Source organism: Tetranychus urticae, chromosome 1 (assembly GCF_039701765.1).
Source record: "Tetranychus urticae isolate SD_2017Ah chromosome 1, NJAU_TeUrti_SD_1.0, whole genome shotgun sequence".
Classification (NCBI taxonomy): Eukaryota; Metazoa; Arthropoda; class Arachnida; order Trombidiformes; family Tetranychidae; genus Tetranychus; species Tetranychus urticae.
In genome coordinates this window covers 7,779,594-7,798,226 of record NC_142958.1, presented here as the reverse complement: position 1 = coordinate 7,798,226, position 18,633 = coordinate 7,779,594, and positions in this window count along the sequence as shown.

The window sequence follows — 18,633 nt, the reverse complement described above, 5'->3', positions numbered from 1 at the left end:
TCTATAGTTTCAAGTTACAATAATTCTTATCACAGAAGTATTAAAATGTCCCCATCTGATGTCAATGAAGAAAATGTCCCAATTGTTATTAAAAATCTAAGAAAGAATGCGCAGTTAAATGTCAAAGATAGATTGAACAAAGAAAAATATGTACGTATCAGCCGCAAAAAAGGAATTTTCGAAAAAGGTGCAACTGAGAATTTTACTGAAGAAGTTTTCAAAATTTCTTCTAGAAAGAAAACCCCTCATAAATATATTTATAGGTTAGTTGACTTGGATGATGAACCAATAACATCTATTTTCTATCCTGAAGAGCTACAAGCAGTACCAAAACCTACTCTATATAAAGCAAGGGTAACTGAGTATGTCGATAAAAAAGGTAGAAAAAAGTTAAAAATACATTTCATTGGATTTCCTGCTAAATATGATAAATACATTGACATCGGATGATTTCTCGTATATCAGTGTGACAAATTGTAGAGATAAATTTTCAGAGCATTTAAAACCTAACCTTAATCTAGAAGGTGAATGGTATGTTGCTGTTTCGAGTGTATCATACCCGACAATATTCAAAAAAAAAGAGAGTTATATTAAATTGCAATACCCAGATAGCTCAAAAGTACACAAAGTAACTTTTGAGTTGGATGAAGATCCCATAACTACGCTTAAAAACATAAATTATAATTTACTTAAAGCATTACTACCATATTTTGCAACACATTATATACCGGTTTTACGGGAAGAAAATGGTTACACTAATTTTTCAATGAATTGGACTCCAGGAGAGACTAAAGGTCATCTAATCCGACCCAATTTCGATGATGATAATCCCATGATGGAACAACTCGGTTTTCATATACCTACATTGAATTTATGGTCGCAAAATGCTTTGTCATCCGAAAGTGTAAATTCAACTCAACTGTTACAAAACAAAACAGTGAATTCATTCTTATTACACTCTTCTATCGCTAAAGGACCATTAGCGATTTTACCTAAAGACAAAAATTTCATGCAATATAACAACTTACATTATGTTAAAGTACGAGAAAATCCTCTAACAAAAATTTACTTCGATATAAGAAGTGCTTATAATGAAGTTCTAGAGTTTAAAAAAGGTGATTTATTAGTTTCCCTCGTTTTCAAAAAAGTATATAAAGAAGTTACGAAAGAAAAAAATGTAAATAAGGAATATACCCCGTCCTCATCATATAATCGAAATGATAAATAAAGATTTTTACATTGATTTAGTGTCAAATGCTTCAATGGAGTTGTATCCATCGAATACATTGTCTTCCTTCACAAATAAATTATCTAATCCGATCGAATTGGAGGGCGAATGGGAAATTGGACTAATCGAACTTTTTCATTCAAATAAAATTCATCATAGGAAGAAAAGTGTTTCATATGTTATGTATCAAGATGGTATGTCAATGCTTAATAATAATAAAACGACTCTTGATTACAAAATTGGGATGAAAATAGATGTTCTCTTGAACAATATAAATGATGTTTTTAATCAAATTACATTAGAAGATATTGGTATCACAGAAGGGAGGAAAGCGGGTTTCAAACCACCTAGTTTTATTATGATTGAGGATAAGGTGTCTTTGAATCTTGGGAAAATTTGGTATGGTGATAATGTACAAACAGAATATTCATATTTCGCACCCTTATTTGATGATCTAAATTTTCTAAATATGCTTGGATTTGTACATACGGACTATAATGAAGCAGTTTTACGAACTAAACATTCTTCAATATCTGCAAAATATAAACCTGATATGAATGCTGCTAGCAATTTGCTTTTTATCTATTGTGATATCATAGATGAACATAACGTTGGCGATACAATGGCTAATTCACTAAGGACTATACCTTTAAATAGTGGTGCCGATTCTACCATATCATCACATTTATTCCCCAATACTTATTATTTCAAAGTGAAATACAATAGAATAGAAACAATTTCGATCATGCTTACTGATGAAACAGGTAATCCTGTGCTTTTCAAACATGGAAGGACATATCTAAAACTACATTTACGTAGAATAAGATAGTAAAATCAATGAAACTTATATAAAGTAAACTTATATTTTTCAATAATTCTATTCAATAAAAGATGAATTTAAAACGTAAATTTTGTCCTAATGATTGTGATTTAAGAAGCTATTATATTAGTCAGGCAGGTAGAGGATTGTCTGACATAAAAATCTTTAGAGGTAATCCATATCAAGCAGGTTACGGACTTGGTACTTTTTTCAGCAAATACGGTATACCAGTACTAAAATTTTTAGGAAAACATTTATTATCTACTGGTGTCAATGTTGGTTCAGATATTATGGAGGATCGTAATATAAAAGAGTCTATAAAAAGTAGATTGAAAGAAGGTTCAAAATATCTCGCGAAAGATGGATTGAATAAATTATCTAATATTGTTGATCAATATGGATCAGGTAGATTATATAAAGTGAAGAGAAAGAAGGTGGTCAAAAAACGAAAAGCTAAAATTAAAAAAACGATAGTTAAAAAAAAGCGTAAAACAAGAAAAAGAAGAAAGGTACGGAATTTGAAAGGAGGTATTAACGACATATTTTCATAATGGATTATCTACATCATAAATCGATGCCTGCAACTTTGTCAAATCTAGAAGTTTTTGCTATACCTCCAACTCAACTTGCGATCGATACATCTTACGAAGTATCTTACCGTCCATCATCTACCCTAGATTCTGCTAAAACTTATGATATACAAATACCTGCTAGTGATGATTTCACAGATCTATCTGAAACGATGCTTTATGTTAAGTTGGATATTAAAGATAAAGATAATAAAGCAGTTGTAGATACTGATGTTATTAATGTTGTTAATGGATTTAGTTGTGCATTATTTGAACAAATTGATCTCTACCTGAATACAGTTAATGTTTCACAAGCTTCTGGTCTTTATCATTATCAAGCCTATTTAGAAGATATGCTATTCAGACATAGTAACAAAGCTGATGCAGGAGCAATGTGGGATGATGATGAAAAGAATAAAATTCGCATAAAAAAGCCATTTGATTTATATTTCAAGCTGCATAATCCTCTGTGTGCACAAAGGAATCTCCTTTTAAATAATATTCCAATACTATTACGTCTTTCTAGGAATGCAGACGAATTCGGGATTATTGGAGCAAATACTAAAAAATTCAAAGTAAAAATATTGGATGTTGCAGTCCATGTTAAACGCGTGAAAGTTTTTCCAGATGTTAGTCTTGGTATCCAAGAGGGGCTAGAAAAATCTCCCGTCAATTATTTCATAACAAGAAACGAAGTGAAAAGTTTCGTAATCCCTACTTCTATTACAACTGCTAATTTTGAGAATGTTTTTTCTGGTGTTTTACCAAGAAGAATGATTGTGGGTTTTGTTAGTTCTAAATCCTTTAGTGGAAGCGATTCGCCTTTCAAGTTTCAAAATTTTAAAATCACTTCAATCTCAAGTCAGATAAACGGAACACAATATCCTTCACAAGCTTATACTCCTGATTTTGACAATGATTTATACATGCGCGAGTTTGTTAACTTATATCGGTACACAAATCAATTTGATCGAATACCGATGTTGAAACTCAAATTTGATCAATTTAAAAGCGATAACAGTTTATTCGCATTCGATTACTCACCCGATAGCACACTCGGGTCAGAGTCAGGAACTTTAAGTTTGATCAAAAGAGGTAATATAAAGATTGAAATCAGATTCAAAGAAGCTCTATCTGAACCAATTCACTTAATCATTTTCGCACAATATGATAACATGATCCAAATTGATAAATATCGTAACGTTAACATTGATTGGTGAAAATGAATTCTATTGAGATCATATCTGCATTATCAAATGACCCTGACTTTTTGGGATGTTTTTCAATCAACCGTTTACCTCAATACTTGATTGAAAAACCTACAAAAGTTATTATAAATCTTGATGAATCATGGAAAGAAGGAAGTCACTGGGTTGCTGTTTTTATTGATAAGACTAAACCAGCAATATATTTTGATTTGTATGGTAGACCTCCACCTAGTGAGATCGAAACATTCATAGAGCGGAATTCAAAAAATTGGAAATATTCTGGATATAAATTACAAGGAGATTTGAGTACAAAATGTGGAATTTATTGTATAAAGTTTTTAAAAGCATGCCCAAATTATATTGATTTTTTTGAAAAATTTCAAGATTGTAACTCTACAAATGATTATAAGATTGATAAAATATAAATTAGTAATAAAAATTAATGATATTTTTCATTTTCTTGTTTGAGTTGTTGCTCAACTTTAGATTCTAAAATCAAAACATATTTCATAATTGAATCAAGATTATATATGCGTATGAATTCTTCAGCTCTTTTTAATTTTTCAGCTAGTTCTTTCGCTTTTTCTTGCGCTTTTAGTTTCTCTTTCCTCGCACGCATTGTTTCATAGGCAAGATAAACCACTTTCTCCTGGTAAAGCTTAACACCAGCATAATTGTAACCAACTTCTCGAGCTACCACCTCTAATGCCAATGCTAATCTTTCATTCGTTAGTGGTTCCAGTTTAGGCCAGTCTGTTTGTGTCGAGACATCTTTTTTACCTTTCTTTATGAATGGTGCGATACGAGTGGTGGATCTTCTTTTAAGCATTTTGTGTTTGCCTGCAATCAATCAAACGTAATCTCGTTATAAGAGTAAATCTTTCATTGGCTAAATGTTCAATAGATTTTTTCTGTTTTAAATAAGCTAAATATAATTGATTATATCTTTCAGTGCTGTTACGAAGATCAATAGTTAATTGTTCTATTTGTTTTAAGTAAATTAGTTTATGTATCTCTTTTTTCAGAATCCTTCGTTTAGCAGGTGGAAATCTAAAACCAGTATATGGAGAATCGGAATCGTATTTTGGATTGAATTTGAGTGGACGTGGTCGTAAATTGTATTTCATTGTACAAAAGCTCTCTCGTACGCGTATTCTGGTGTATATTTATTAGGATCTATCCAAGAAGATGATCTATCACACTTCCGTCTACCTTCAACACGCTTTTCATACAGTTTATAATCGTCGATTGGATTAAAACAGTAAATTTTGTTAAATAATTGTTTCCAAAACGATTTTTCTTTTTGTTGTGTTGCAATAGTTAGGTCTTTATCAGGTCTATAGCATCCAGCTTCGTTCTCACCGCAACGAACAAAGTACATATGTCGACATGAAACACAACTGTCTGTACTGGGCAGAATAAAACATTTTTTACAAAAATGATCATAAGAAATAGGCATCCCATATAGGTATGTACGAAAAGCACACTTCAAACATGGTTTCCATTCGAAATGAGGACAATATTGTAGATTCATAACTGAAAAATAACGATTTTTCATTATTAAATGATCAAGCTCAAATTTTCTTCAGAATTCATTATATTATGGTGAAGCAAACAACAAAATCCTACAATTATTTCAAACTATTTCATTTATGAAAGCAAAAGGTTACGAAAAATCGGCATACTTTGTTGTACAGAAACATTTGCATGAAATAAGAACAATTTCTGGTTAACTAGCAAAAGGTGTTGTAGGTTATTCTATTTGCAAAATATTGAGACTCAAAGTTTGATGACCAATGACCCAAATCAAAAGAACTGTTGATAAATTGAAAAAAGTATTCAATCCATGATGTGAAAAAACAATTTTTATGGACAAATAATAAGTTTCAGCTCTAACTCTTACGGTCACAGAAAGCGACAGATTTAACTGAAAACCGAACTAATCTGTTTTACAGAAACAGAAAACTTTATTTCTCAAAGTAAGTTCATTTCTGATTGATTATCAAAAGTCACATTAATGAATGAGTTTCATGAAAAAATCTGTTTCCATAGTTGAACAAAAGACGATCAGAGTTTCAACTTTTACCTCAATTTTCTCGCAAAATTTCCATCAGATGAATTATTTAATAACACCAATGGACTCAATTTATATATCCCTACAAACAAGATAAGTCTCAACTCTCAAGTCAAATGTTTGAGTCTTTAAGACTACTCTTTTTTCATTTGCAAGTCTAACCAGAAAATTAATATATTGTCAAGATATGGGTTGAGATGAGTTTCATTCATTGAGACAATTTTATTTAAACGAGAATTTAAAAGATGTAACTCTGAGACTCAAAGTTTTAAGATCAATGACCAAATCAAGAGAACTGTTGGTAAATTGAAAAAAGTATTCAATCCATGATGTGAACAAACAATTTTTATGGACAAATAATAAGTTTCAGCTCTAACTCTTACGGTCACAGAAAGCGACAGGTTTAACTGAAAACCAAACTAACCTGTTTTACAGAAACAGAAAACTTTATTTCTCAAAATAAGTTCATTTAGAGATGATTGTAAGTGATGCTATTCTCGATGTACTGAGGCTCAAAGTTTTAAGACCAATGACCAAAATCAAAAAACTGTTGATAAGTTGAAAAAAGTATTCAATCCATGATGTGTACAGACAATTTAATGGACAAATAATAAGTTTCAGCTCTAACTCTTACGGTCACAGAAAGCGATAGGTTTAACTGAAAACCAAACTAACCTGTTTTACAGAAACAGAAAATCTTTATTTCTCAAAATTGGTTCCTTCTATGGTAATGATTGTTAGTGATGTTATTCTCGAAATATCGAGACTCAAAGTTCTAAGACCAATGGCTAAAATCAAGAGAACAGTTGATAAATTGAAAAAAGTATTCAATCTATGATGTGAACAAACAATTTTTATGGACAAATAATAAGTTTCAGCTCTAACTTTTAAGGTTAGGTTAGTTTGTAAGTTAGCTAAAAATCAAACTTATCTGATACAGAGACATAAAAGCTTACAAAGTTAGTTAGTTCATTTGTTGGCTGATCATTGAAAGTTACTCAAACAATATTTCTTTTGAGAAATAAGTAAACAAAATTTACCTTTAAGGATGTTTGGACCTTTGGATGAAAATCCCACAGTTAGTTTTTATCTATTAAGATTTATTGGTCGTTGTATAACGATGACCACAGACACAACTTTTTCAAAGTTTTGCAAAACTTGCTAAAAACATAAACTTCAGTAAATCAACTGATTACTTTCTTTAACGATGCAATGATGAACTTGATCTGAAATGGATTGGCGGATACCTGTGTATTTATACTTAAATTCGTTGCAATTACTATCTTCGTTATTACCTTGATGCTGTATATTTATGTTGATTATTCGTTGACCTTTTTTACAAAGACAAACTATTATCAATATACTGACTTACGGTCATCGACACATGCTAGATAATTTATTCACTCTAATTAAATTATAATTTTAGCACACCTAAGCTAACCAATTGCTTTTGCTGAGGTAAATTTGACCTGTGTTAGATTGAACCTTTAGATCTTTAACTTTAACCTCAGATACATTAACAGGTCATCGGGTTTAAGGTGATGTCATTGCATTTACGATTTTATGACCATAAATTATGATAATTAACTGAGGTTCTGTTTATTCCTAGACTTATCTAATATATAAAGAGAGAAAAATTTTATTCGTTCATTAGTTCTCTTGATTTTGTTCAACGAAAATGATTTCAGTTTCTTCCACTGTTAGCGATATTTTCAACGATGAAACCATTGGTTTCGATCCCGTCGTCGATTCATCTTCATCGCTACCTCTAAACCTTCAAAAGTATGTGGAAGGTTTTTTGGTTGACTCAACAGTCGAATGGAGTGATGCTCCAGTGCTTATTGATATGGAGCCTGCAGCCCCTGTTGAAGGAAATGTTGAAATGATAAATTCTCAGGAAGAAAAACTAAATACTCTAATTGATATGTTGACACATTTAACCCATATTGTAACCAACCTGCAGAATGAAATTAACTCATTCAAAAATTTGTTGTCACTGCAACCAACTTGTTTGGTTACAAATTACATTGTTGACACCCAAGGTAATACTTGGGTTCAAATTGAAAAAATAAAACAAATTTGATGAAAAAGTTTTGTTCATTTGTTTATTTTTATTCGTGAAACATTTCTGGTAAACCGGTTTGGTTAGTGAGCCAGAGATGTCATTTTCCTACTACTTTGACAGAATCAACATTGAGATGAGTAAATGAAATATTTGGTAGAATCCCCTGTAATTTAATGATTGCCAATTGAGATCATCACCTTTCCAAGGAGCTTCAGACTTGTGAAAGTCATATAAGGTTGTAGGATAAAATGAGAGTATAAAATCAACGTAGATATCTTCTTCTATTTTTCTAGCAATCCCACTTTGGATCATCCGACGAGATCTGAAAATTAAAAGAGCAAAATTAAGTGTTTGGAATTTGATTCAGCTTGATCCCATAACAATAAGTTAATTCACTCACAGAGTATCAAACCTTTTTCTGGTGGATTCTGAAGTATTATAGCTAAAAAGCATAGCTTGTAATGATCTATGAAAAGGTTTTGCTGAGTAATATTGTTCTTGGTTGGGTTTGAGTAAATCAGATGAAGAAGCTGCTAATGGACTCAGTTTCCTTCCAACACCAGAAACGAAAGTAACCATTAATTCGTTTCTTTCAAATGAGGGAATAGGTCCTAACGGGAAGGGTTCTTTGAACCCTTCAGCAACAGCCCGTCTATAGTTATCAGCATAATCTCTGGTGACTTTGGCTTTAAAAAAGTCATACATTGAGATACCTTCAATGAAAAACGGTGTTTTGCCCTGATTGATAATATCTCTCAATGTATCAATCTTCAAATCCGCCTTTCCTACAATAGTTTTGGTACTGAATGCAGCGTTGAAGATGAATACTGGAAACATTAAGATAAGCATTTGAATCAAGCGAAACCATAATGCACGGTGAGATAAATGCTGGTAAAATGAGATGCCAAAGGATCTAAAGATGGCTGTCAATAAAGCTTCAATTTTGGAGCGTTTAACTGCAATCAATTCCACAGAAAAATATCACATTATTACTATGTATACTGCTATAATTTAAACAGGAATGGTTGCCTTTAGGATATAGTTTCTCGAAAAGCGAAAAATTGGTATACTCAGTAATATACACACAAACACGAAGCAAACCCATATCTTGGACAGTTTCAGATTTGCAACCTTCTCTCTGCAATTGATGATCAGGCATCAGTAATCGTTACTGATCGCTTTAGATAAAATTGACTGGCATCGAGAATAAAAGATAGTGACTTGAAGTGAATTAGAATAATTCGATTTATTCAATACAGTATCATAGATTTTACATTTTCAGGATTATTCATATTCTTATTAAAGACTTCATTGACGACTTTCTGAAAATTTTTCAACCATTATTCACATTCAATTCATTTTCCACCCATTGGTGGTGCTCCGGGCGGTGATGCTTGTCGTGCAGAACGGGATCCAGTAACTGGTAACGTTGCTGAAACAGACCCAAGAATGGCAATAAGAGCCATTAGAAAGACAGAAGAAACATACTTAGTCAATTGCATTGTTATTTTGTTGATTGGATTTAACTTGACTTGGTTTAACAGAAAATTGAAATATCACTAATCACTATTACTTTGTATACTTGAAAATTTAACTGATATCATTTGAAGAGAAATGGTCGCCTTTTATACTTATGTGTCTTGTTTATGCTTTATTTAGTTTTATTTTTTCATTTGTCATGAATAATGTATAATTTCTATGATGAATTCATGACTCATTTAGTAATTAATAAAAGCTGTGTTTATTTATATGAACAATTTTATAAAGTCATTATCTCTGAATGTCAAATTCAACTTAATTGATGCAGCTAGACTGCTCGTGTACACTCAGGAATGATTTCGCGTTATTTATATATAAGCAAACAATGATTCTATGACAATTTACTATCATCTGACAATCATTAAACTTAAGAAGAGCTATTCAGATCCAGCCACTGTGATGTTAAAAGAGGTTTTTTGATGGGGTTAATGGACCGAAAGTAGATTCTATTTCTGATATGAGTCACATAAGCCATCGCACTTGTACGACACGATAAGTCTAGACATATTAAGGGTTTTATTTGCAGTTTAGATATATTGACTTTGCAAGATTATTATTCATCAGAATAAGAAAACATTTCATGCAAATACTACGAATAAGCATTATTTTACCAAATGAATAATCAGTTATGCAAAATTAAAACAAATATAAAAATAAAACTAAATAAAGCATAAACAAGACACATAAGTATAAAAGGCGACCATTTCTCTTCAAATGATATCAGTTAAATTTTCAAGTATACAAAGTAATAGTGATTAGTGATATTTCAATTTTCTGTTAAACCAAGTCAAGTTAAATCCAATCAACAAAATAACAATGCAATTGACTAAGTATGTTTCTTCTGTCTTTCTAATGGCTCTTATTGCCATTCTTGGGTCTGTTTCAGCAACGTTACCAGTTACTGGATCCCGTTCTGCACGACAAGCATCACCGCCCGGAGCACCACCAATGGGTGGAAAATGAATTGAATGTGAATAATGGTTGAAAAATTTTCAGAAAGTCGTCAATGAAGTCTTTAATAAGAATATGAATAATCCTGAAAATGTAAAATCTATGATACTGTATTGAATAAATCGAATTATTCTAATTCACTTCAAGTCACTATCTTTTATTCTCGATGCCAGTCAATTTTATCTAAAGCGATCAGTAACGATTACTGATGCCTGATCATCAATTGCAGAGAGAAGGTTGCAAATCTGAAACTGTCCAAGATATGGGTTTGCTTCGTGTTTGTGTGTATATTACTGAGTATACCAATTTTTCGCTTTTCGAGAAACTATATCCTAAAGGCAACCATTCCTGTTTAAATTATAGCAGTATACATAGTAATAATGTGATATTTTTCTAAACCAAGTTGTTTCCAATCAACAAAATAACAATTTTATTGGTAAAGATGCTGGTAATGAAACTATTCCCATTTTCATTGTCCATACAATATTTCTAGTAACCCTTCACACTAATATTGTTATGCCCAAGGGGCCAAATGAAGAGTTCAATAAAGATAAAGGTTTTAAAAATGAGTTTACTAAGAGAAAGAGATTATGTTGAGGGTTTACAGTGACTACGTGAGTGAGTCCAATAAAGGTTTAAAGCGGCTTAAGTAGCCTGTGTTGAGTCCTCGACGAGGCAGCAGAGTCCTCGTTTAGGTTATCCTAACATTTGCCACCACCAAACAAGAAAAACTGACCACAGTTTAAAGTTTAAACATTAGTTTGCAATGTGAATTAACGTGAATACATCATTATATTGTTTAATTTTCTTTGTTTCTTTATGAAATTTTGGTTCCTTTCTTTTTAACTTCAACTCTTAACATGGCTTCACCCAATGATGGGCGTAGTCGATCACCTCAGCTTCCCACATGTTCTGGAGACCACGAGTGTGGATGTCAGCAAGTAAAAATGACAGCCAAAGCCCGTGATGGCTATTACGATGTTGATAAGGTGCTTTACCAAGAGAGGTATCGGTGTCGTCGCAATATGGCTGCTGTCCTAGGGGCACCCTTCTTGGTAGATATGAGAGACATGAGGAACATTAGTTGCACTAATGTTCCTTATGGTATACCAAAAAATCTTAAGCGGAGCCTCGTCTTTTCATCCGATCCTGATGAAATATTTGAAAAGGACCCGAAGATGTTCTATTGTCGCTTTTGTGATCGTTCTTTTACCAAAAAGTGCAATATGACCCGCCATGAGGAGAAGAGTTGTGTTTTTCCAGGGTCACCAAATCACAATTGTGTTGCTGAAATTTGCAAGTCCACTTGCGCTGGAAAAGTTGCTTATGTGCCTCTGCCTGATGGTCGCGCTGGACGATCCATGCCATCACGGAAAAAAAACTAGCAATGTTTTTATTTTACTTTATATTGTATTTCTTTGTCTTTTTCTCTTGAATAAACATCATTGATTTGCTTGAATTAAATATTGTCAAATTATTAATTGTTAATCGGTTACAATAAAAGTAATGAAATTTAGGATAGAAAATAGTTACATTGACATAGAGTTACTGAGCAAACAGACACAAACAATACACAATACACAATACAAACAGAATAGCTATAGTCCTCTTTGGGCGCTATAGTCCTCCCATAGGCTCACATGTTAAAATAAAAAGTGATTAATTATGGTCAATGGTTTACAAATGGAATAGCTATAGTCCTCTTTGGGCGCTATAGTCCTCCCATAGGCTCCCATGTTAAAATAAAAAGTGATTAATGAATTAATTAGTGGATAATAATTAATGAAGCGATTGAACAAGAAGGGTTTTAGTGGTATAGTGGATATGACGAATATCTGTAGCGGATTAAAGAAAGGGTAAAGTCTCTTGGGGCTTGTTCAAAATTAAGCTCAATTTTTACGCTGAGGGTTCCCATGGGTGTAATATAAACAAAAAGATGTATATAAAGGATGGTTTTTCGTGTTTCTTATTCATTTTGGTTTTCGACGTCAACTAAGTATTTCAACATGGCCCATAATGTTTCTATTGTTTATGGTAATTGTGGACGAACGAATGAGGCAACAATCTTTTTGGACAATGCTTTCATCGAAGCAGATTCAAACATTTGTGTATTCACAGAAGTTATCCCTGATTCTATTGAAAGGGACGCTAATTTTGGAGTGTACACTTCTGCCCATCATCAAGCTGAAGCGATAAAAATCGCAAATAGTGAGACTTTAAGTGTTTACCAGGAAGCCGTGTTACCTATTACCGTAGCCAAAGTGTTGGCTTTACGCTGGAGACATATGCGAGTTATGTTAGGCTCTATTTACCAGTCGCCAACAAATGCAGTGCTTTCCAGAGAGCAATTCTCGTCTGTTGTTAATCGATTTTTTGGATACCTTACTTCACAGCAAGCTGATCTGGTGATGATATTAGGTGACTTCAATGCTTATCACCCTAGTTGGTCAAGTGAAAACAATCGGGATACTAGGAAAGCTTGGAAGGGTAACAGGTTGGTTGAATTGATGGAGCAATATGATCTTTCTGTTGTTAACGATCTGTCACAAGGTTTCGTGCCCACCTGGATGAGAGGAACCACTGCCACCGTTAATGATCTTTTTATCGGATGTGAAATAATTCGAGAAGCAAATAACTTCGTTACCCATGAGATGTTAGATGGTTCCCATCATCGGTTACTGCGAATGGAGCTGGATTACGAGCGCGCACGTACTTTACTTCAAAAAAGATAGGATTCATAAGCTATTACTTCAACATAATTTGTGTTTTTTTTTGTGTTTTCTTTGATTTATTTGATTATTATTTTGATTTGATTTTCTTTTCTTCTTTCTTCTTTTTTTTTGTATCATTGTTTTTTTAAGGTATTTTTTTTGTATGTATTTTTTTTGTTTGTATTGTGTTTTTTTTTGTTTAGTACACTTTTTTTGATTTATTTCAGTTTATTTATTGTTTGAAAATTACTATTTTATTAGAGGGGTTTGGGTTTAGTGGGATAGAGGATTCAGGTTCATGTTGAATATTGTTATTGTTACTCTTTAGTTTGTTTATTAGTAAGGTGAATGTTAGGGTTAGTGTTAACACAAAAAGGAAAATAATTGAAATAATGAACCAGATGGTATGATCATAAATATTGGTACGAGGGTTTTCTGCTTTTGGGATCAATCTATCCAACATTTCTTCACTATAGACTAAATCATTGGTGATCGGATCGATGGCGTTTGGATTGAAATGTAAGTTAACCCTGAAATTCCAATTCTCAACGAATCGCAAGTTAGAACTTAATTTGATTTCATGCGGACTGTATATATACTCGTCAATTTCAAAGCTTATATTGGACGGTATACTAAAAACGTATTCTGGTCAGGCGTGAGTGAAATTGAAAATTTTAATCATTTTTGAAGGACAATAAATGAAATTGAAGTTTTTTGCAAATTTAATCTGATCTTGTTTTTCATCCGTTGATGTGTGTCTTTCAAGACATCGTTCTTGCGTCCACAAACTTTCTGATGTAGAATTGGAAGAATGCTTTAAACACTGTGCTCCCCTAATATTGAGGTCAATTTCAGCGTCACTAATTTTGATTATGTTTTGCTTTTTCATCACACAATTTCTCTCTGTATCGTAAATAACTTCCGCAGGACCTGCATAATCCCTGTAGCAAAAATGACTTATGTTTTGATTTGTGTAAAGGGTAAAGGGATCGGCTATCAGAAGATGATGCTTATCTGAAAGAATTTTTGCAGCAAACTTGAACCATACCTCTTGTTTTCGCATATCAATCGCACATTCATTTGGCTCAATCAATTCTGCTGGGCAATTGTTGTTACAATTCAAAGATATGTTTAACAATTCTAAAATTTCAACGTCAAATTCATTATTGTGCCATTTTTTATTGGCATGATTCAGGATAGTTCTTACTTTTAAGAATTGTGAAGATAGTTGCGAGACTAAATAAAGAGCAATAGGCAGAGATGATTCTAGGTTGTCAATTCTAGTTTGAAGTTTACCAATATTACCGTCAACTTGTTTTAAACCATTATTAATGAGGTGCATTGCTTTAGCACTTAATTATTGATTTATTCCTGATTATTCAATCTTTTTCATCATGTGTTCTTGTTTTGTTTGAATATTATGAACTTCATATTCAAGTTTCACTTCTTTTGAAAGTGTTATGGCACCCAAACCTACACTAAATAGTGAACTAATAGTCAAACTCCCTAGAATCAAAAGCCCTGATACCAATGCTCTTTTAGATCTTGGTTGTTGTTTAATGTTGATTGCTCTCTTGTTTATCTTTTCAACTTCTGGACACATTTGTTTTAAAGGATTAATGAATTCATTATTGTAAGATTGTTCACACCATTTTAAAAGAGGTTTTTGATAGTTAGTGCTGTTGAGTATTTCATCAAACAATAAACTACATGGCGATTCAAATTTGACATTGATCATAACCTGTTGCATTCCTTTTACAATTCGCATTTTAGTGTCTTTCCAAATTACTGGATTCACTTTTAAGAAACTCGATTCGGAGACGCAGAGAAGCATTGAAGTGAATAGTGTCAATAAGACATAGTTATGAAATCTACCGGGTAGTCTTCGTTCTCTTCCACTTCTTCGAGGTTCTCTTATTTCCGAAATGATTTGATTATCGTTGGTAAGATTATCCACATTCTCTGTTTCTTCTGATTCAATGATTGTATCACTTTCTAAATGGTAATTGTTGATTGACTGGTTAATGTGTATTGGTTCGTTAACGTTTTTCTCGTTCTGAGTTATTAGCTGTGTTGGAACTTCCAAGTTGAAATTATCCAACTCAGAATCAGAGTCAGAAGAGTTACCATCAGATTGTGTTTCCAATCTTTCGTGATATGTTTTAAGTCTTGATACATGAACTATATCAATTTTGTTAGTTTTGTTACAATGCTCAATTTTGTAAACTAACGGCGAAAGAATTTCAATTATTTTGTAAGGGCCGTACCAATTGTGCATGAGTTTTTCTGACTTACCAACCTTTCGAATAGGTGTAAAGACCAAAACCTTTTCACCAATAAAATGTCTACGGTCTGTTCTGTTTTTGTCGTAGTACTTTTTGCTTTTGAACTGACTTGTTGTTAAATTTTGGTTAGCTATTTGTCTTATCTTCTTTAGATGTTCAATAAGAGCGTCGGCATAGCTAGGTGCATCATTGATACCCATAGAAGTTGATTGTAGAAATCTTTCGATGGGAAAAACTGGATCTCTACCGTAAATCAAATAAAAGGGCGAAAAACCTGTGCTAGCATTTACTGCAGAATTTAGAAAGGAGGCAAAGGTTAGAAAGTGAAGTGCTTGGTCCCACGTTTTATGACTATCATCAACATACATACTGATCATTGTAGCTAAAGTTGCGTTAAAGCGCTCTGTAAGACCATGGCATTGTGGATGATAGCAGTTGTAAAACGGTGTTTTTTCTGCATTAAGTTCGTTATTTCTTGCATTAGTTTGGATCTAAATTGCCTTCCTCTATCAGTTAGAATTTCTTTCGGACTTCCAAATTGACAAACAATATTTTCTGTAATAAACATGGCTATTTGAGCTGTTGTTGCTTCAGGCAATGCTCTCACTATAGCGAAGCGGGTGAAGTACTCGGTTGCAACTACAATCTGTTTATTGTCTTTTAGTGACTTTGGAAAGGGTCCTAGTATGTCAAGGCCAAATTTTTCAGCTACTCCACCACATGCTATAGGTTGTAAAAGCCCAGCAGGTGTTAAGTAAGCTCGCTTTTTTGTTTGACATTCATTGCAAGTCTTTACATAATTTACAATATACTTCAACATTTTAGGGAAATAGAGTCTTGACCTTACCCTCTCATAGGTCTTTTGTTGTCCTAAATGTCCAGCTAAAGGATCATCATGCAAAGAGTAAAGTAACTCACGCCTGAGGCTAGAAGGAATTACTGGCACTAGTTTAGGACCAGTTTTCGGAAAGATACATCTATTCAGAATACCATTAACTAAAGTGAATTTTGCCAATTTTTTATTGGTAGTTAACGAGTTTGTTTGACCCTCTAGTGTAGCAATTATTGCTCTTAATTTTGCGTCTTCGCTTTGCGCTCTAGCTAAATTGTCATTTTGTTCAGTGACAAAAAGTAAATTCAATTCAACATCAATTCTTGGTTCTTTTGCTTGATCGATGGGATTGCGTGACAGGCAGTCAGCGTCTTGATGATGTTTACCACTTTTGTGAAAAACTTCAAAATCAAATTCTTGCAGTGCTAGTGACCACCTAGTCATTCGAGGCGAAAGTTTTCTTTTGGTAAACATCCAACAAAGTGAGCAATGGTCAGTAACTACTTTGAACTTAGTGCCAATCAAATAGGACCTAAATTTTTCCAACGCATAAACAATTGCAAGTGCTTCAAGTTCACTTATTGCATAGTTTTTCTCAGCTTTGGTTGTCATTCTGCTTGCGTAGGCAATTACTTTTTCTAGACCATTTATTGTTTGAACTAAAATGGCTCCTAGACCAATTGCAGAGCCATCACACCTTACCTCACTAGGAAGTTTACTGTCAAAATGCATTAGAATGGGTTTGCTAACTAATGCTGTTTTTAATTGTTCAAAAGCTTTTTGCTGATCTTCTGTCCAACTGAACGGTACATTTTTCATTGTCAAATAAGTTAAAGGTTTGGCTATTCATGAGAAATCTCTAATGAAGCGACGGTGATAAGATGCTAACCCGACAAACTGTCTAAGAGTGTCAATGTTCGTTGGTTGTTTGAAATTTAAAACAGCATTTATCTTTTCTTTCTGTGGCGAAATGCCTTTAGCTGTTATTCGATGCCCTAAATAGTTTACTGCATTGACAGCAAAAGCAACTTTTGGCGGTTGAATAACTAAATTTGCTGTTGTCAATCTCTTCAGTACCATATCGACATGATCTATATGGTCATTGAAAGATTTTGAGAATATCAGAATATCATCAAGGTAAGGAATACACGTAATCCATTTCAAATCACTCAGAACTGCATCCATCAATCTTTGAAACGTAGCTGGCGCATTCCTCAAACCAAATGGCATTACAATAAACTCAAACAAAGGATCTCTGGTTATTATGGCAGTTTTTTCGCGATCTTTTGGATCGATTTCAATCTGCCAATAACCAGATTTAAGATCCATAAGTGAAAAGTAAGAACAACCAGTCACACAGTCTAAAGCGTCTTGAATGCAAGGAAGAGGATAGTTATCCGGAACAGTGTCTTTATTCAAACGACGAAAGTCGCCACAAATGCGAACTCCACCGTCTTTTTTCCCTACTACTATTACTGGAGAAGCATAAGGTGAGGTTGATTCGATTATCACACCCAAACTTTTCATTCTTTCAATCTCTTTCTTAATTTCTAGTCTTTCGGCTAATGAATGAGTATGATAAGGTGGTAGCGAGAAAGGCCTATTATTACCTGTATCTATTTGGTGCCAACATAAGCTAGTTTTACCCAACTTGTTTGTTTCAAATGCAAAACGATCGAACGAGACTAAAACATTTTTCAACTTGTCGATTTGTTCAATTCCAAAAGATGCACCAATTGAGATGTTACCTTTGCTCAAACGCAATTCTTTCACTTCCGAACTCACTGCTTCATTATTCATTGTTTCAATTGCGGGCGTTTCATCAGTGTCAATTCCTACTAGCACTGATTCTCTTGATCGGCAGATTTGTTTGATGCCTCCTAACTTTTCTCCCGTTTTCAAATAAAAACTGAAGTTTTCGTTATTACAGACAGTTAATTCACCTTCATTCTCATGAACATTTAAGATATTTGTTGCAAAATTTAATCGTGAGTTCTTAGTAAACTTGGAGCTTGGAGAAATAATGATTTCATTGTTTAGCTTGCTAGCTACTTGTGTCACTACTTTTACTCGAACTGTAGAGTTTGGTGGGATAATAAGCCCTTGTTTATTAACAATTGCTCCTTTAACTTCTGCCGTCCCTGCTTCTTCAGTAACTAACTGAGCACTATTAGTTTCGACTTGTTCGGCTTGCTTTTCAGGTCTTGCAGGAAATCTGAAGTAAATCTTGTTGTTAACTGCATCAATGAAAGTATTGGCACTCTTGATAGTATTCATTCCTATAATAATTTCATAAGGAAGATATTCTAATACCCTGGCTTCAAAAAGGATTTCAGCTTTTCTGTCTTCCT